This window comes from Balaenoptera borealis, assembly GCF_965194805.1.
Source record: "Balaenoptera borealis genome assembly, chromosome: 15".
Taxonomy (NCBI): domain Eukaryota; kingdom Metazoa; phylum Chordata; class Mammalia; order Artiodactyla; family Balaenopteridae; genus Balaenoptera; species Balaenoptera borealis.
The window spans coordinates 39224251-39243843 of NC_138871.1; the positions used below are offsets into that span (position 1 = coordinate 39224251).

Genomic DNA, 19593 nt, shown 5'->3' on the forward strand with positions numbered 1-19593 from the left:
ATCAGAATTGAATACTTCAGTATTATAAGAATATATCCTTTAATTGTAAGATTTAACACTATTAACACATTTTGATAGATCTAAATTGTTGGTGCCAGAGAGAATTCTAGTCTCAGGAATAATCAGGAGCCTAAACTCAATTATAGCCTAAACTCAAGAGTTTATATTTCAGCCACAAGTGATAATGTTAGCAAAGCAAGTACCAAATGTTACGTTAAGAAGACAAACTCAAATTGGAAATTATCCCTTTCTTAAAACAAAATAGAAAACTGCCATTTATTCCCCCTTGAAAACTTGTCACAAGTCTGCCAGAAAGAAATACAACCAGTGAGAGTTTGTCTTTCAGGCCCCAGCAATATGTATGATTATTTATTTTCATTCAACTTTAAATCTCTGCCTTTCCCACCTCTCTGACCAGCCTCCTTCCCCTTCACAGGCAGGCCTCCCACCTGAGTTTCTACTCCTAACAAACACAACCTGAGCTCTAATTATTTTCTAAAGCCAAATAAGCTCCTTGGCCTTAATTGATGAAGGCTCACCTTCTATCGTATATCATTTACTATCAGATTGTTAAATTATTTTGCCTGTCTTGCTGAAAACCTTCCAATCTCCCATATCTGCCTCTGTTCTTGTTCTGCAGAGTCCAAAAATACACAGAGTTAATATCATGTTAATACCAGAAAAAGTAAAAATAAAGCCAGAATATAAAATATCTGTCCTGTGTTATGCAAAGCCATTTTTTCCCTAAATCCCAAGTATTACAGCTCTAAACAAAAACTGTTTAATGAAGTGGGACTGACTGATTTTGACAGTGGTTGTCCTATTTTCCAAAAAGGTCTTTAGTATCCTTTCAAAGTTAATTAAATTTCATTTCTTAATGATTTAGTCATGTACTAAAGAATTTATATAACATGTATGTAGGGCTCTAAGAATAATAAAAACACATGGTACCCAATGATGCAGCTGAAAAATTAACACAATGTCAACATCTTTGAAACCGCTGTATCCCCCCCTTCCCTATTGCATTCTCTAATCTTCCCCTTGGAGCTAACCACTATACTTGCACTAACTTCTGGGAGTCACTTTTAATTCCAAATGTTTCTTTGCTTCTATTTCTTAAAAAGACTACCCTTTCCCCATTAAATACCTTTGCATTTTTGCTGAAATCAATTGACCATGTATATGGCAGTCTACTTCTGGTCTTTCTAATTGAGGACCACAAACCAAATGACTTCAATTTGATGTCTACATTATGATCAGTGTGTTTCTTCATTAACTGCGACTTGAGACAGTAAGCAGCAAACTATAAATAGAATACGGGACTAAGAATCAATAGAAATTAATTCTAGTACAAGTCCTATCAACAATGAACTGAAGACTCCATGTGGCTTGGGGATAATGATGCCTATTACATGGGATCAATGAAGGTCAAGTGAGAAAACATACAGAAAAATGCCTTAAGTGGGCCACACAACTAAAATATTTTTTTCTGATTTTTCATTTAGGAGTCTAATTTTAAGTACTCATGAATTTCCATCCTTTTCTCCACAACTGAATATTAAAACTTGAACCTAGGACTTTAGCAATAACAAACAGCCTATCAAAACTGTATAAATTTAGTCTTGATTTGCATCCCTGATCAGTCACTATAGGAGTGAAGCAGCTGTAGTCAGAATTTCCCCTCATTGTCCTCTGGGAATTTAGGCATTTTCATAATCACTTTCATATAGATATTTTGCCCTCTTCTCCTCCCTCAAACTATAGTATAAGTATTGAAACGCTAAACAAAGATCATCTTAAGAGTTTTAGAGCACAACAGTAAAGAAAAAAGAGAGGGTGGGGTGGTGAGTTTTTTTCTACTCGTAGTTTCAGGAAGTAATTGTGAGATTAGAAATAATAATTCAATGAATCCAGTTGTCCTCCCTCCAACTTTATCTTTCAAAAAAAAATAGGGACAAGCCTTAGTAAATTCAAATTAAGTCTGAATAATATGTTTCACTGCCTATAACCAGATAAAATTGAGTGGGAAATATCCCTGTTAATTCTTTTTTTTTTTTAATTAATTAATTAATTTATTTATTTATTTTGGCTGTGTTGGGTCTTCGTTTCTGTGCGAGGGATTTCTCTAGTTGTGGCAAGCGGGGGCCACTCTTCATCGCGATGCGCGGGCCTCTCACTGTCGCGGCCTCTCTTGTTGCGGAGCACAGGCTCCAGACGCGCAGGCTCAGTAGTTGTGGCTCACGGGCCTAGTTGCTCCGCGGCATGTGGGATCTTCCCAGGCCGGGGCTCGAACCCGTGTCCCCTGCATTGGCAGGCAGATTCTCAACCACTGTGCCACCAGGGAAGCCCTATCCCTGTTAATTCTGCTGTACTTCTAGAGTGGTAACTGGGAAGACCCAACCTCCACACCACCACAGGGTTTGTCACATACTCCCTCCATGGTGACTAGCTACTTCCCATTCTTACTTCTCTTAGTTTCTTTCACAACTTTTCTAATTCTAATTTAATAATCAAACTGCATTACAGAATTTAAATCATCACAAAGAATTTTCCAGTTAAATAGTTTCTCCTCAATTATACAGAAACATCCAGATTAATTCTTTCCTTGAGCTATAATCTATCAAAAGTTTTACTCAGAGGACTTTTATTAAAAACAAATTAACAGTTATAATAAACATATCCTCATTACCTGAAAAATACTATTCTTTTTTTTTTAATGGTTGGTTGCATTATTTATTTATTTTATATTTATTTTTGGCTTACATGCAAACTCACACACAGACACATGTGCACCCCCCCCAAACCTAATCTCCCAATTCATCCCACTCTGTTTGGTCTTCGTTTCTGTGCGAGGGCTTCCTCTAGTTGCGGCAAGCGGGGGCCACTCTTCATCGGTGCACGGGCCTCTTCACTATCGCGGCCTCTCTTGCTGCGGAGCACAGGCTCCAGACGCGCAGGCTCAGTAATTGTGTCTCACGGGCCTAGTTGCTCCGCGGCATGTGGGATCTTCCCAGACCAGGGCTCGAACCCGAGTCCCCTGCATTAGCAGGCAGATTCTCAACCGCTGCGCCACCAGGGAAGCCCCTGAAAAATACTATTCTTGAAAGAGTATTTGAAATAAAAATAACAATTAAATTCCAGGTTCCCCTTAAAGTAAGTGCATACAAAATGTCACTATTGTAAATTTCTGGGTCATGGTAGCCTGGAGTTACATAATCAGTTTTGACTCATATATATATATATATATATATTTTTTTTTTTTTAATTTTAAAAATATTTATTTATTTTATTTTTGGCTGCATTGGGTCTTTGCTGCTGCGCGGGGGCTTTCTCTAGTTGCTGTGAGTAGGGGTTACTCTTCGTTGCAGTGTGTGGGCTTCTAATCGCGGTGGTTTCTCTTGTTGCGGAGCACGGGCTCTAGGCCCACGGGCTTCAGTAGTTGTGGCTCGAGGGCTCTAGAGCACAGGCTCAGTAGTTGTGGCACACGGGTTTAGTTGCTCCGCGGCATGTGGGATCTTCCTGGACCAGGGCTTGAACCCATGTCCCCTGCATTGGCAGGTGGATTCTCAACCACTGCACCACCAGGGAAGCCCCAAAAATGATTTTTAAAGTACTTTGAAACATCTGAAAAGTGCTCCCTGAGTAGGGAATGTACCTTTTCGCTTGTGTTAGAATTATTTCTAAAACATCTGCAATTTAATAAAGGACACAAAAATTCTTGGTTTTACAGGCCTCATTTTATTTTATTTTACTTTATTTTTTATTTTTTAAAATTACTTAATTTATTTATTTTTGGTTGTGTTGGGTCTTCGTTGCTGCATGCGGGCCTTCTCTAGCTGCAGTGAGTGGGGGCCACTCTTCCCTGTGGTGCGCAGGCCTCTCACTGCGGTGGCCTCTCCCGCCGCAGAGCATGGGCTCTAGGCGCGTGGGCCTCACCAGCCGCGGCCCGTGGGCTCAGTAGTTGTGGCTCATGGGCTCTAGAGCGCAGGCTCAGTAGTTGTGGCGCATGGGCCCAACTGCTCTGCAGCATGTGGGATCCTCCCGGACCAGGGCTCCAACCCGTGTCCCCTGCACCAGCAGGCGGACTCCCAACCACTGCGCCACCAGGGAAGCCCAGGCCTCATTTTAAATGTACAAATTTAAATATAACAAAAAATATGACAACTACAATACCTCATTCACAAAAAGCTCTTTTCTCTGGGGAAAAGGGTGTGACACCAATGTGATAGCCATGGACATTCTCACTGTTCCTCGGAATTTGGTCAAATGTGTTTCCAGGTGTCCTGCTGGACTACATTATGGCCAAGCCAACCATTTCAGTCATCCCTGAAATCCAATTGCTGAGATCAGTCGAACCCAGGAATTCACTGGGTTCATTCAGACAACTGAAAAGAAGGAACAGGACCTGTTTATTCTTTTCTCTTAGAGTCCCAACATTAGACTCAGTTCATTAGTCTCAAAAATGCATTTGGGGCTTCCCTGGTGGCGCAGTGGTTGAGAATCTGCCTGCCAATGCAGGGGACGCGGGTTCGAGCCCTGGTCTGGGAAGATCCCACATGCCGCGGAGCAACTAGGCCCGTGAGACACAACTACTGAGCCTGCGCGTCTGGAGCCTGTGCTCCGCAACAAGAGAGGCCGCGACAGTGAGAGGCCCGCGCACAGCGATGAAGAGTGGCCCCCGCTCGCCACAACTAGAGAAAGCCCTCGCACAGAAACGAAGACCCAACACAGCCAAAATTAAATAAATAAATAAATAAATGGGGGTGGGGGAAGAGATCACTTTAAAAAAAAATGCATTTGTTTTTGTTTTTTTTTTATAATACATTTTTAAAAATTGGAGTATAATTGCTTTACAATGTTGTGTTAGTTGCTGCTGTACAATGAAGTGACTCAGGTATATGTATACCTGTATCCCCTCCCTCTTGGATCTCCCTCCCTTCACCCCCCATCCCACCCATCTAGGTCATCACAGAGCACTGAGCTGAGCTCCCTGTGCTATACCTCAGGTTCCCACTAGCTATCTATTTTAAACATGGTAGTGTATTTATGTCAAACCTAATCTCCCAATTCATCCCACTCTCCCCTTCCCTCCCTGTGTCCACATGTCTATTTTTTACATCTGTGTCTCTATTCCTGCCCTGGAAATAGGTTCATCTGTACTATTTTTCTAGATTCCACATATATGCGTTAATATATGATATTTGTTTTCCTCTTTCTGACTTACTTCACTCTGTTCAAAAATGCATTTGAATCATTAAGAATTGAGAATACTGTTTCTCTCATCCACTGGAAAAGCAAGGTGGAAGCATCTCCCATTTCTTTCCATTATATAAAACCCTATTAATAAAAATTTGACACTTAAAAAGCAAGACAAGTACCTCCCCCAATATAGGAACAAATTATTTCCCATTAGCTGATCTTGGCCCTCATTTCTTTTCTAGAGATCCCAACTTCTCAGGGTTCCATGTTCTGTTGCTATGGACAGTATCCTGCCCTAAATGCCCTGCATTACTAGGAAAACTTTTCTATTAACACTGTTTGTGTCATTTTTTCCCCTGTAACGGCTCCCACACTCATCTTCCTCTCATTATTTTGTGACTCATATTTTAATCCTCTGATGCAGTCAGGAGCTCACCTTTATAAGAAGGTGATGTAGGCATCAGAATTATAAAAGATATTGAGAATGATACTTTTTAATCAATCTAGGTTTCATGCTCAGGACTCTTTGAAGACTACATGCTGTCCCTTTGGACCAAATGATAAAGAAACTGCAGTAATTAGTGAGAAAATAAATTGTAACAATATATGGAAATTCAAAAAGAGAAGAGCTGTGTGACTACACTGACGCATGCTCATGACAGTTCTATTTCTCCTCCTCATCTTATTTTTTTTTTAAAGTCCTTATTGAATTTGTTACAAGATTGCTTCTTTTTTTTTTTATGTTTTAGTTTTTTGGCCCCAAGGTATGTGGGATCTTAGCTCCCCAACCAGGGATTGAACCTGCACCCCCTGCATTGGAAGGCTAAGTCTTAACCACTGGACTGCCAGGGAATTCCCTTTCCTTCTCATCTTAGTCTATTAAGTTCTTATCAATAATATCCCAAAGACACTATGCTAAAATTGGGATGAAACCATGTTGAAATTTATTCTATTCAATGACAGTGGAGGAAACAGAAATAATGGTGAGTGTGACAGACTGCCATCTGTTCCTCAATATCTATCGTCCCTTCTTCCACGGTACTAAATTGGACACGTAGCTACCTAGAATAAAAACATGTCTTTCCCTTCCTTGCAGCTAAGTACGACCATGTGACTTAGCTCTAATCAACGGGATATAAATATAAGAACAGTTGTGGCAGCTTCAAGGAATCTTCCTTAAAAGATAGGCAATACGTAACTTTTGCTCCTCTCTTCTTTCACTCTTTCCTGCATCCTGTTGCCTGAGATGTAGATACAGTGGCCTCTTGGGATTCACAGAAATATAGACAAGATGAAAAGGCAGAGGGCTATGTACCACATGAAGGAACAAGATAAAACCCCAGAAAAACAACTAAATGAAGTGGAGATAGGCAACCTTCCAGAAAAAGAATTTGGAATAATAACAGTGAAGATGATACAGGACCTTGGAAAAAGAACAGAGGCAAAGATCAAGAAGATGCAAGAAATGTTTAACAAAGACCTAGAAGAATTAAAGAACAAACACCTAGAAGAATTAAAGAACAAACAAACAGAGATGAACAATACAATAACTGAAATGAAAAAATACACTAGAAGGAATCAATAGCAGAATAACTGAGGCAGAAGAACGGATAAGTGACCTGGAAAACAGAATGGTGGAATTCACTTATGTGGAACAGAATAAAGAAAAAAGAATGAAAAGAAATGAAGTCAGCCTAAGAGACCTCTGGGACAACAGTAAATGCAACAACATTCTCATTATAGGGGTCCCAGAAGGAGAAGAAAGAGAGAAAGGACCCGAAAAAATATTTGAAAAGATTATAGTCGAAAACTTCCCTAACATGGGAAAGGAAATAGCCACCCAAGTCCAGGAAGCGCAGAGAGTCCCAGGCAGGATAAACCCAAGGAGAAACACGCCAAGACACATAGTAATCAAATTGACAAAAATTAAAGACAAAGAAAAAATATTGAAAGCAACAAGGGAAAAATGACAACATACAAGGGAACTCCCATAAGGTTAACAGCTGATTTCTCAGCAGAAACTCTACAAGACAGAAGGGAGTGGCATGACATACTTAAAATGATGAAAGGGAAGAACCTACAACCAAGATTACTCTACCCGGCAAGGATCTCATTCAGATTTGACGGAGAAATCAAAAGCTTTACAGACAAGCAAAAGCTAAGAGAATTCAGCACCACCAAACCAGCTCTACAACAAATGCTAAAGGAACTTCTCTAAGTGGGACATACAAGAGAAGTAAAGGACCTGCAAAGACAAACCCATAACAATTAAGAAAATGGTAATAGTAACATACATATTGATAATTACCTTAAACGTGAAAGGATTAAATGCTGCAACCTAAAGACACAGGCTCACTGAATGGATCCAAAAACAAGACACATATATATGCTGTCTACAAGAGACCTGCTACCAAAACCAGAAAACGATATCACAAAAAAAGAAAATTATAGACCAATATCACTGATGAACATAGATGCAAAAATCCTCAACAAAATACTAGCAAACAGAATCCAACAACACATTAAAAGGATCATACACCACGATCAAGTGGGATTTATCCCAGGGCTGCAAGGATTCTTCAATATACACAAATCAATCAATGTGATACACCATATTAACAAATTGAAGAATAAAAACCGTATGATCATCTCAATAGATGCAGAAAAAGCTTTTGACAAAATTCAACACCCATTTATGATAAAAACTCTCCAGAAAGTGGGCATATAGGGAACCTACCTCAACATAATAAAGGCCATATACAACAAACCCACAGCAAACATCATACTCAATGGTGAAAAGCATTTCCTCTAAGATCAGGAACAAGACAAGGATGTCCACTCTCACCACTATGATTCAACATAGTTTTGGAAGTCCTAGCCATGGCAATCAGAGAAGAAAAAGAAATAAAAGGAATACAAATTGGAAAAGAAGAAGTAAAACTGTCACTGTTTTCAGATGACATGATACTATACATAGAGAATCCTAAAGATGCCACCAGAAAACTACTAGAGCTAATCAATGAATTTGGTAAGGTTGCAGGATACAAAATTAATGCACAGAAATCTCTTGCATTGCTATACACTAATGATGAAAAATCAGAAAGAGAAATTAAGGAAACACTCCCATTTACCACTGCAACAAAAAGAATAAAATACCTAGGAATAAACCTACCTAGGGAGACAAAAGACCTGCATACAGAAAACTATAAGACACTGATGAAAGATATTAAAGATGATACAAACAGATGGAGAGATATACCATGTTCTTGGATTGGAAGAATCAATATTGTGAAAATGACTATATTACCCAAAGCAATCTACAGATTCAGTGCCATCCCTATCAAATTACCAGTGCCATTTTTTACAGAACTAGAACAAAAAATCTTAAAATTTGTATGGAGACACAAAAGACCCTGAATAGCCAAAGCAGTCTTGAGGGAAAAAAATGGACCAGGAGGAATCAGACTCCCTGACTTCATACTATAATACAAAGCTACAGTAATCAAGACAATATGGTACTGACACAAAAACAGAAATATAGATCAATGGAACAGAATAGAAAGCCCAGAGATAAACCCACACACCTATGGTCAACTAATCTATGACAAAGGAGGCAAGGATATACAATGGAGAAGAGACAGTCTCTTCAATAAGTGGTGCTGGGAAAACTGGACAGCTACATGTAAAAGAATGAAATTAGAACACACCATAACACCATACACAAAAATAAACTCAAAATAGATTAGAGACCTAAATGTAAGACTGGACACTATAAAACTCTTAGAGGAAAACATAGGAAGAACACTCTTTGACATAAATCACAGCAAGATCTTTTTTGATCCACCTCCTAGAGTAATGGAAATAAAAGCAAAAATAAACAAATGGGACCTAATGAAACTTAAAAGCTTTTGCACAGCAAAGGAAACCACCAACAAGACAAAAAGACAACCTTCAGAATGGGAGAAATATTTGCAAACGAATCAATGGACAAAGGATTAATCTCCAAAATATATAAACAGCTCATGCAGCTCAATATTAAAAAAACAAACAACCCAATCCAAAAATGGGCAGAAGACCTAAATAGACATTTCTCCAAAGGAGACATACAGATGGCCAAGAAGCACATGAAAAGCTGTTCAACATTACTGATTATTAGAGAAATGCAAATCAAAACTACAATGAGGTATCACCTCACACCAGTTAGAATGGGCATCATCAGAAAATCTACAAACAACAAATGCTGGAGAGGGTGTGGAGAAAAGGGACCCCTCTTGCACTGTTGGTGGGAATGTAAATTGATACAGCCACTATGGAGAACAGTATGGAGGTTCCTTAAAAAACTAAAAATAGAATTACCATATGATCCAGCAATCCCACTACTGGGCATATACCCAGAGAAAACCACAATTCAAAAAGACACATGCACCCCAATGTTCATTGCAGCACTATTTACAATAGCCAGGTCATGGAAGCAACCTAAATGCCCATCAACAGATGAATGGATATAGAAGATGTGCTACATATATACAATGGAATATTACTCAGCCATAAAAAGGAACGAAATTGGATCATTTGTAGAGACGGGGATGGATCTAGAAACTGTCATACAGAGTGAAATAAGTCAGAAAGAGAAAAACAAATATCATATATTAACGCATATATGTGGAATCTAGAAAAATGGTACAGATGAACCGGTTTGCAGGGCAGAAATAGAGACACAGATGTAGAGAACAAACGTATGGACACCAAGGGGGAAAAGTGGTGGTGGGGGGTGGTGGTGGTGGGATGAATTGGAAGATTGGAATTGACATATATATACTAATATGTATAACATGGATAACTAATAAGAACCTGCTGTATAAAAAAATAAATTAAATTAAATTGAAAAAAAAATGGCCTCTTCAGACACAAGGACAAGGATTACGCCCAAGGAACAATAGAGCGATCTGATGGAAAAGTCTGGAACTCTGAAGGCTGTGTGGAACAGAAACAACTCTGGGCTTTCACGTAAAAGAGAAATAAATTCCTATCTTTTTAAAGTCTTTGTTAATTTGGATCTTTGTGACTGACAGCTGAACTTAATCCTAACTAATTCAATAAGTAAAGCAAAATAGGATGGTGAAGAGATTCCTTTTGATTCAGTCGGAGAGTCATCCCTCTAAAGCAGACTGGAAGAGGATGATACATTCTTTGAGAAAGGAGATGAGGAACTTTTAATTACTATTCCTCCAATATAGTGAGGCAGGTCTGAAGGGTTGTTTGTATGGCATAAATAAGAGTCTTTTAAAGAGTGAACTCAGCTGAGTGGATCAGCTAAGTCTTTGGCATATTCACAGGATGCTGATAGTTGCTATGAAGCCTAATCATGTTGATGACTTGACAGAGTACATGAGCTTACTGAACCATTAACATGCTTTACTGAACATACGGCTTTAAAAACCTGTGGACTATTTAAAGCGTTGCTTTCAACCAATTCTGGGAGGCCCAAGTGGAACCAATTATGATATAACTATAGAAGACTGAAAAATCCATTCCTAAAAGAGTCACTCTCAGAAATCTGTTAACTTAAAGTATCGGGAATTCCCAGGCAGTCCAATGGTTGGGACTCATTGCTTTCACTGCCGGGAGCCCAGGTTCAAGCCCTGGTTGGGGAACTAAGATCCCACAGGATCCCACAAATGGCCCACAAATGGCCACAAAAAACAAAACAAAACAAAAAAGTATCAAGAGGCTTGAAAGATCAAAGAGAGCAGAAGAAAGTTTGTTATAAATCACTTAGATTGACAATTATGATGCAATATGAAAAAATGGTAAACTTTTTAGCACAGCAATAAAAGTTCTCAATCAACTATAAAATGACTACAATTTTTTTAAAATTGATGCTTTCTACAAATTATGGGTTGAGTTAGAGAAGTGCACATGGTTCACTAAAACTGCAGAGGCCTCAGGTGGCTTAAAAGTTAAATGGACTTTTAAGATAACCAAAAAGTCCAGAGTATATGTTAATTGCTTGTCAATCTAGAAGCCTTTCATGAGACATACTGAGCCTAACTAAGGTGAGTAGGTGATAAGACAAATAAGCTGCATCAAAAGCATAGAGCAAAGGGTAATTTTCTCTAACAACCTGTAAATTTCATTACAATTTCTCATTAGAGGGCACTAATATAAGTAAAGACGGTCCCAGACTTAACAATGGTCCGACTCATGATTTTTCAGCCTTAAAATGGTGCAAAGAGATCCGCATTCAATAGCAACTGTACTTCAAATTTTGAATTTTGATCTTTTCTTGGACCAGGCAGAGAGCCACAGCTTCCAGTCAGCCACACAATCACAAGGGTAAACAATCAATACATTCACAACCATTCTGTACCCAGACAACCATTGTTTTTCACTTTCAGTATAGTATTCAATAAATTACTGAGATATTCAACACTTACTATAAAACAGGTTTTGTATTAGATGATTTTGCCCAACTGTAGGCTAATGTAAGTGTTCTGAAGCACTTCTAAGGTAGGCTAGGCTAAGCTATGATGTCAGGTAGGTTAGGTGCATTAAATGATTTTTGATTTATGATATTTTCAACTTAACGATGGATGGGTTGTAAGTTACTGAGACATAACCCCATCGTAAGTCGAGGAAGATCTGTAAGTGGAAAATAAGATTCACAATCACAAATATTCAACTCACTCACAGACTTTCAGTACCTGCATATATCAACGTATGCCTGTAGTTTAATCTGACATTTATCACTGAGCTTCCAATTATGAGCAATAAATGTTAGTTCCGTAAGAAAAAAAACTGTTCAATTTCAAATAGCAATGACATGTTCCTTGCCTAGGTCAAGTTCCAGAATATCAGTTATGCATTCTCCAAGGAGAAAGAAAATCAAATTTAAAGGAACAGAATTTTCTCAGCTTTGTTTTTCCCAATGATGAGAAATATATTTTCAACTGCCACATGACATAAGTCAGCTTACAAAATGAAGTCTTTACAGCAAGGCATGTGATCCTTTATCCCTCTCAGCAGGCCTCTTCCTAAGTGATAAATTCTTTCCTAAACTAAATTATTCAAAGCTGAACAATAAAATGCAGTAGTAGAGAGGACAAAGAAAATGAGAAAAAAATAAAGGGGAATTTTTTTCTTCTTTTTTTCAACAAAAGCAGATACAGAATTGTATAATGCATATATTGTATTTAAGGATATATATTTTAAAGTCCTTAAGATAAAATAACAGAAAGAAAATATACAAAATACAGTAACTTTATTGGGGTGGTAGAGATTAGTACTAGAGATTTCCCTTTTTTTGTTGTTTTTCAAATGTTCTCCAACATTAATTTTATCACTATTAAAACCAGAAAGTGAAAATTAAAAATAAGTTAAAAGCAGAAAAAGCCTTTTAATCTTCTTCTCTTTGGTTGGAGAATAGTGATACTTCAAGCATACTTATTTTGTGCTATGATCTAATGCTTCACCTAGCCTTCCCACCCAGAAGCTTGACAGAAATGCAGAATCTCAGGCCTCACCTCAGATGTACTGAGGCTACATCTTAGTAAGATTTCTAGGGACACATTAAGCTAGTGAAGCACTGTTCTAGAGTATTCACCTAGAAATAAACACCTATGTTGATTCCTTTCTAAGTCCTTCCTATCTGTTAATCTATAATGATCATGTTCTAGGATTTACCTATTAGATATAGACATGTAATTCAGTAAATACGACAACAAGAGATAATAATAGGAATATATTAATCATACCACTACAGTTTGGGTAATTTTTTAAAAGAAAGCATAGTTCCAAACTTCAAACCCAAGCCACCATCCCCTACTACTTTAACCATACCCACTGAAATGAACCAAAAGCAGAATATGAGTACATCAAGGAGTCTTTAAATAAAGCCTGAAACTCATTAATGAGGAAACACTAGAACCTTAGGGCGGCATGACATTGCAGTATTGAAATGCCTGAGTAAGTCCTGACTCTACCTTATGAAGGCAATTTCATTCAGTTACTTTGAAACGTCCATCTAGGGCAGGGTTTCTCAATCTTGGCACTGTTGACAGTTTGGGCTGAATAATTCTTTGTTGTGGAGACTGTCCTGTGCATTGCAGGAGATTTAACAGCAACCCTGGCTTCTATGTACTAAATATCAGTAGTATCTCCCCAGCTGGAACAACCAAAAATGTTTCCTGACATTGCCAAACGTACTCTGGGGGCAACCCTTTCCCTGCAAGCCCTGATGAGAACCACTGATCTAGGAAGAGAACAGCCATGAGAAAGGGGTCCTCTCAATATCAATGATCTTATTTGAGATTTTCCCAAAAAGACAAATCTAAGAGTATAACTGAGTTCATAAGTTATAGACACATTTGCGAAATTTGTTTTGAAAGCTCTATAAGAACAAGGGCATGGTCTGTTTTTTTCTGGCTATTGTATTCACAGCAGTTTCTGGCCCATATCGTGTGTAACAATGTCTGTTAAATGAGCTAAAATATATAGATATTCTACCCTTCGTATTGGGCAGTCAATTATTATTCAATTTTCAGAATAAACTATCATGATTTCTACTACGTGTATTGTCATTGCTTAGATGTATTTCTCTCACCCATTTTACCTAAAAAAAAAAAACTTCTACTAGTTAAATCATATCTAAAATTAATTATTAAGACCTATGATGTAACCACTATATCCAAACCAATTACCTGTACACTCTTGGAACATGGGGGATAGCAAAGGGAAGTAGGAAAATTAGCACAAGAAAGAAAGTAAACCTCATCAGGAATCTATGCTGAAGATCTAGCAGCTCAGGGCACTATTTGGAGAAAATAGAAGAAATTTTAGGTGCTGTCACTTTTCTGTTCAGATTGCTCTCTCTTCACTTGGCTTATTGTTCAAAACTCATCTAAGGCCTCACTCTCTAAGTGTTTGCCAAATACTCTAGACAAGTAGTTTTTAAACTTTTTTTTGAAGCCACAGACTCGCTTTCAAAACCTGATGAAATAAATGGCAATTATACATCAATTGAAAAAAAGGGGGAAAAAATCTGATGAAAACTATGAACCCTCTTCCTAGAAAAATGCACTTGCATACAAACTTTACCACAAAATGTGAGGGAGTTTGTGAACTGCCTAAAATCTACTGATGGACAATGGTTTCTCTCATTCCTCCATGACTTTTAGTATTTATTGTCCATACCATACATCTTAGCAGTTCAAGTAAGTGGTGAAATTTAGTTTCTCATCCAAGTAACTTAAATCATATAGCTTCTAGTCTGTCAACTGGGCAGCTGGTATGGTGATTCTGAGCATCTCTTAAAACAGAATATTTGAGAAAAGTGCTTATGAACTGTAAAGTACTAACAATACATAGGCTTAGGTTATGTTCTTCATTTCTGTCTCTCCAATCAGATTATAAAGAACTTGAGAGTAGGGACTGTATATTTTAACCCTCTTGAATACTTTTTGGTGTCCAGTAAAACTGAATGAATGTTTCTTAATGTCTATCTCAAGCAAGAAACTCTGGCTTATTTCCAGAGTTGAGGGTGGTGGTGGCAGTAACTACCTCTAACCTGCATCCAAAGATAATACAGAGAGACCAAACACTTTATTTGCTTCACAAGAATGTCACTTGCCTAGTCCTATCTTTGTAAGTCATGTATTAGTTCACCTACTCACCTACTCCAGTGCTATAGCTATGGTAGAGAGGTAAACATTTGAAAAAATGAAGGCTTTGTAAATCATGAATTGGAGAGAAAGAGAAAAAAGAAATCAATCAAGTTTCTTTCCTTAAAACTGTCATCTGCTAAATTCTTTGAATCATGTTGTCAAGATTCATTGCAAAGAAAATGAACTGTTTTGAGGATCAAGCCAAGAGGTAGTACGTCTAAGCTCTTCTCTTTGCTTAACTTCTTCAAGGAATGTTTCATGGTGAGTTCTACACTAATTTTAATTTTCAGGCAAAAAGTTATGGCATGTAATGAATACCATAATGGATAACAAACCCCAACTCTGTTAAAAGCCAAGCGACTCTGGATAAATCCTACCTTTTTTTGGAATCCAACTCATATCACCTTTTCATGAACTCTTTTCCCTTGACTTTGAGTTGCCTAGCATTTTTGTCCACAGTCCTTCAGATCACATTATCATAAACTTTATTGGTCAGAATTGCATACATAAGTGCCTGTCTTATCGCCTTATCCAGATCAAATTCTGTGTAACATATTTGTGCAGCACAGATTTAGCTATATATTTAGCACTTGCTAAAGGATAGCTGAAATAGAATGAAGTTATATGACTTATCCAGGACTCATTTTCTTCTTCTATAAAAACAATACTAATAATCCCAGTTCCCCAAATGTCTGTATCACTGATCAAATTAACGTGAATGTGGTGACAGAAGGCCCCTAATAGTTTATACAGGGAGAAAATAGGCCATTCTTCTCATGGTCAGAAGCCTGTTCTTTGCAGATTCTACATATAAATGAGCAGAAGCCAATTCTCACCAGACTGTTTCTTTGATAGTTGATAGGAGAAGGAATAGAACCCTGGTCCCTAAAGTCCTGTTCTGTTACTTCTTTTCGCTTTTCCTTGACACTGGCTGTTAGCCCACAGTACTTGGTTCACCCTTTGAGAAAAAGAATATAAAAAAAAAAAAAACAACAGAATAATTCCAGTCCTTTTAAATCTATTTTGTAAAGATGCCAAGAAGACAAATAAGACACTTATAGAACCAGGGAAGGCACTATGCAAACAAACTATATTAAAGAGCTACTTTCACATTTCTAAATTCTGTGCCTAATTTCCAATTTAAATTGGTAGTTTTAAAAAGAGGCCAACATAGAAATCAGTTAAAAGGATCAAAGTAGGATGAAATCAACAAAAGTAATAGATGAACCAGGAGGTAGATTAGAAGGCTATCAGAAATAAGATAAATACCTCTCCCTTCAAAATGACATCTCTCTTCAACCTAATGTTACAAAGATTAATTGGAGAGAGTGAAAGTTTGTTACATAAGCCACAAATTCAAGTAAATCTACAAATTAAAATCTAGTCTTGGTTAATCACAATGCAGGAAAAGAATAAACAAATGGATTACAAATTTGCTGCCAAAATTTGCAAAAATTTTGGAATTTAATTATTGGTATATTTAATACAAACAAGGGGGAAGCCAAAGAGCAAAAAGAACACCTGCAGGTTAGCAGCAGGAAGGCCATAAAACAGCAAAGAACAAAACTTTACTCCTTAAGGATCATGGTTTTTCTGTGGAAGATGTTTTGATGCCCCCTTCCCCCTAGAGACACAAAAACATTCTACAAATGATACAACAAATATTCCTAAATGACACAGTGAGTGATACAGAGCTATTATTCCTAAATGACACAGTGAGTGATACAGAACAATAAGGCTTATTATTTAAGACACAGTTTAAAGGGTCATTCAAATAATTATTTTATTCCCCATCTTTCAGGCTCTACCCCCACACAAATGTACCCTCCGGTAGTTACTATGGTAAAAACCTATGTATCTGTAATCCCTTTTATAAATCAAACCAATGAACGCTTGGACAAAAATCATAAGCTGACATGAATATCCAAGTAAAAATTTATATAGAGCCTAACCAGGAAGAAGTAGAAAAATAAAATACACATACCCCAAAAGCCCAGAACAATAAATTTAGAAACAAATGGCTAAGTGCACCTGCGGTTATTAAAAAATAAGTTACTATCCACCTGGTAAAATTATATAGGACCTCCCTTAAAACAACTAACTTACTCCATATTCATCCTTAATGTTCTTCTCTCTATCTCTACTTAGACAAGGTAGTTCAAAGATTTTAGAGGGGAGTTCTTACTTTAGAGAACTAAAACCCTGGGGAGAATGAGTTAGGCAAGTCCTCACCCAGAACTATTAGTCTCTCATAACATTTGAACATTCACTTGCTCATTAATGCAACAAGTTTATATTTGGCATCACTATGCCTCGTATTATCATAAGCACCTGTGACTCAACAAGCACTAAGAATAGCTAATTCCTACTTTCATGGCCCTTACAATCTCGTGAGATGGATAGTTAAACAAGCAACTACAACTGGGATAAGGTATTGTAACAAGGGAAAAGGAAAAGCTATGGAAGGTATGTAATAGGGGGGACTAAGACAGGGAAGTCAAGGAAATCTCCACAATCAAGGAACATTTGAGACATGAAGGATGAAGAGGAATTGGTTAGGTTAAATTTCCCAGGGTAAGCACCTAAGTTTCCTCCTTGCTATTCACATGAAGAAGAATAGTACTCCTTCACCTTCTCTTATACCAGTTTGCCATCTTTGTTTCAGGTTCATCCTGAATAGCTTTGTATACAAGCAGGAAGTAGAACACTACAGAAAAGTCTATTCTGCCACTGTTCCCAATCATGTGGCGGGCAGACTTAGTTGGACCTAACTTCCAGAAGTAAAGTTCAAGTTAACTCAAATTTACACATAAGGACAGAGCAAATAGGGACATACTTTCTGCATATGAGATACCACTAAATGACAACAAAAAAAAATTTTTAAACCTTTCCTTGTGGGATTGAAAACCGATTCTAAAGAGATTTGGTTCTTAAAATATATATATATATATTTTTTTTCTATGTATAGATATATACATATATATGTATAGATATATATATGGAAAGAGAGAGAGAGAGGAAACTGAAGAGAAGGCATCTAATAAAGAAATAAGAAATAAGGCAGTGAACTCAAGTCTGAGAATTTAAAGAGATACCTTAGACCACCTAGCCATTATTAAGTAGAGACATCCTTAGTGAACATGACTGCTATTCTTATTTAATCTCCAACCAGCCAAGGGCCAAGGTATAAGCTATTCCCTTTGCCTAAAGCCATACCCAGAATCACCGGCTTAGCTGGTTATTTCCAAAGGCTCTAACTCATTGACAAATCTCAAGATGATGATAGGGCTTAACCTCTTTGAATAAAACAATGTGTGTTTAGTGGGTGAAAGACTGTACACTCAGTGTTCCTTACTCCAAAGTTAGAAGATACTTGACAATCTTCTCAAGTGTCTAAATCTGCACAGAAAAATAGGTTTGAAGTATTGTTTGGCCTTAAAAATAAAACGAGGTATTTCAATTTCTCGTAAACACCTTTGGAAGGTAAAAGCATGAACTAGCCTGATATCTCATCTTCATCAAAGGGTTGTTTTTACCAGTGGCACCATCACCTCAGTGTCAGCATATAAAATACGTAAAAACAGTGCAGTTATTACTCAATTTCTTTTATTAATAAAACAGACAGCAGAAAATACAAATCAACTTTACAAATGTAATTTATCAAGCAAAGAAAACTAGAAGTATTTTTCATTATAAACAAAACAGAGATCCAAAATTGTTGATCCAGAAAGTAGAAATGGATTCATTTAAAATAAACTAAAGCCATGAATGAAAGAAGTTTCAGGCTGAAGCACATGATGTTAGATGATGGCACCTACTGACTAAATGTAATATTGCATCCCTATATTAGTCATGAATATCTGAAGGAAGAACAAAGTTTCTGGTAGTGTGGACCTAAAAGATCCCCACAATCTCTTAGGAGTAGGGAGTACAGCAGTGTGAAGAGGAAAATGGTGATCAATGGTCAAGGAAAAATTCTGTACTAAAGAACATAACACAAACAAAAAGCAAGCTGATAGAGGTGTACTAAAAGCCCCAGCAAGGCAAATCAATGTTGGTAATATATAATCCCAAGGAGTCCAAACTTAACTTTCATTTAGTCTTTTGGATTTTAATTTTTAGGTATATTATATCTAATTTCACCATGAAAAATAAAAGTAAAGTAGGATTCACTTGACATAAATTGTCGTAAAGGGAAAGTATACTCTGAAAACTAAGAGAGAGAGATTTCATGAATGATTCTTCACTGAGAAAGAGCATGGTTAGGGAAAGAGAATGAGTTTTACAGCCAGGGAAAATTGTGCTCAACCCTCTAACCCTCCTACTTGAGTTGTATGACCTTGAGTACATTGTTCAACATCGCTAAACCTTTTTCCTCATTTATGTACCTTAAAATAATATTTTAAGAACTGGCACATAAGAGGCACTCAACAAGTGACTATTATTAGAATTATTATGGAATTGCTATATTTTTCCCAGGAAGACTTTTGATCAATAAAACTGCATGTTACTATGCCAGAAAATACCCGACCAGTTAAAAATTCCTTAATTCCTTTGGAATTCCTGGTTCTAAGGACTTCTTTTTTGTTCAGTAGAAAGAGTTTTAAATAAGGAAAAAGAACATATCTTTTCAGATATTTTATTTTGTTAACTTCCAGAAGATAGGACATACTACCCTTCTGGCATATCTCACATTTAATACCCCATAGGCAGATACATTCCTTTGTCAGAT

At 37.3% G+C, this 19593-nt stretch overlaps 1 protein-coding gene and 1 long non-coding RNA gene across 5 annotated transcripts in view; one reads left to right on the forward strand and one right to left on the reverse strand.

Moving 5' to 3' along the window:
• Window positions 1-19593, forward strand: part of LOC309612544 — a 513150-nt gene that overhangs the window by 422224 nt on the left and 71333 nt on the right. The window lies entirely within an intron of this gene.
• The window catches only part of COMMD1 (copper metabolism domain containing 1), a 145364-nt gene that overhangs the window by 24395 nt on the left and 101376 nt on the right, over window positions 1-19593 (reverse strand). For 2 of the 4 annotated variants that reach the window (XR_014235129.1, XR_014235130.1), the window contains exon 3: window positions 15698-15819. The exons of the other annotated variants lie outside the window; for them this stretch is intronic. The gene's annotated coding sequence lies outside the window, so the exon portion shown is untranslated. The remainder of the gene's footprint in view (window positions 1-15697; window positions 15820-19593) is intronic. 4 annotated transcript variants of the gene reach the window in all.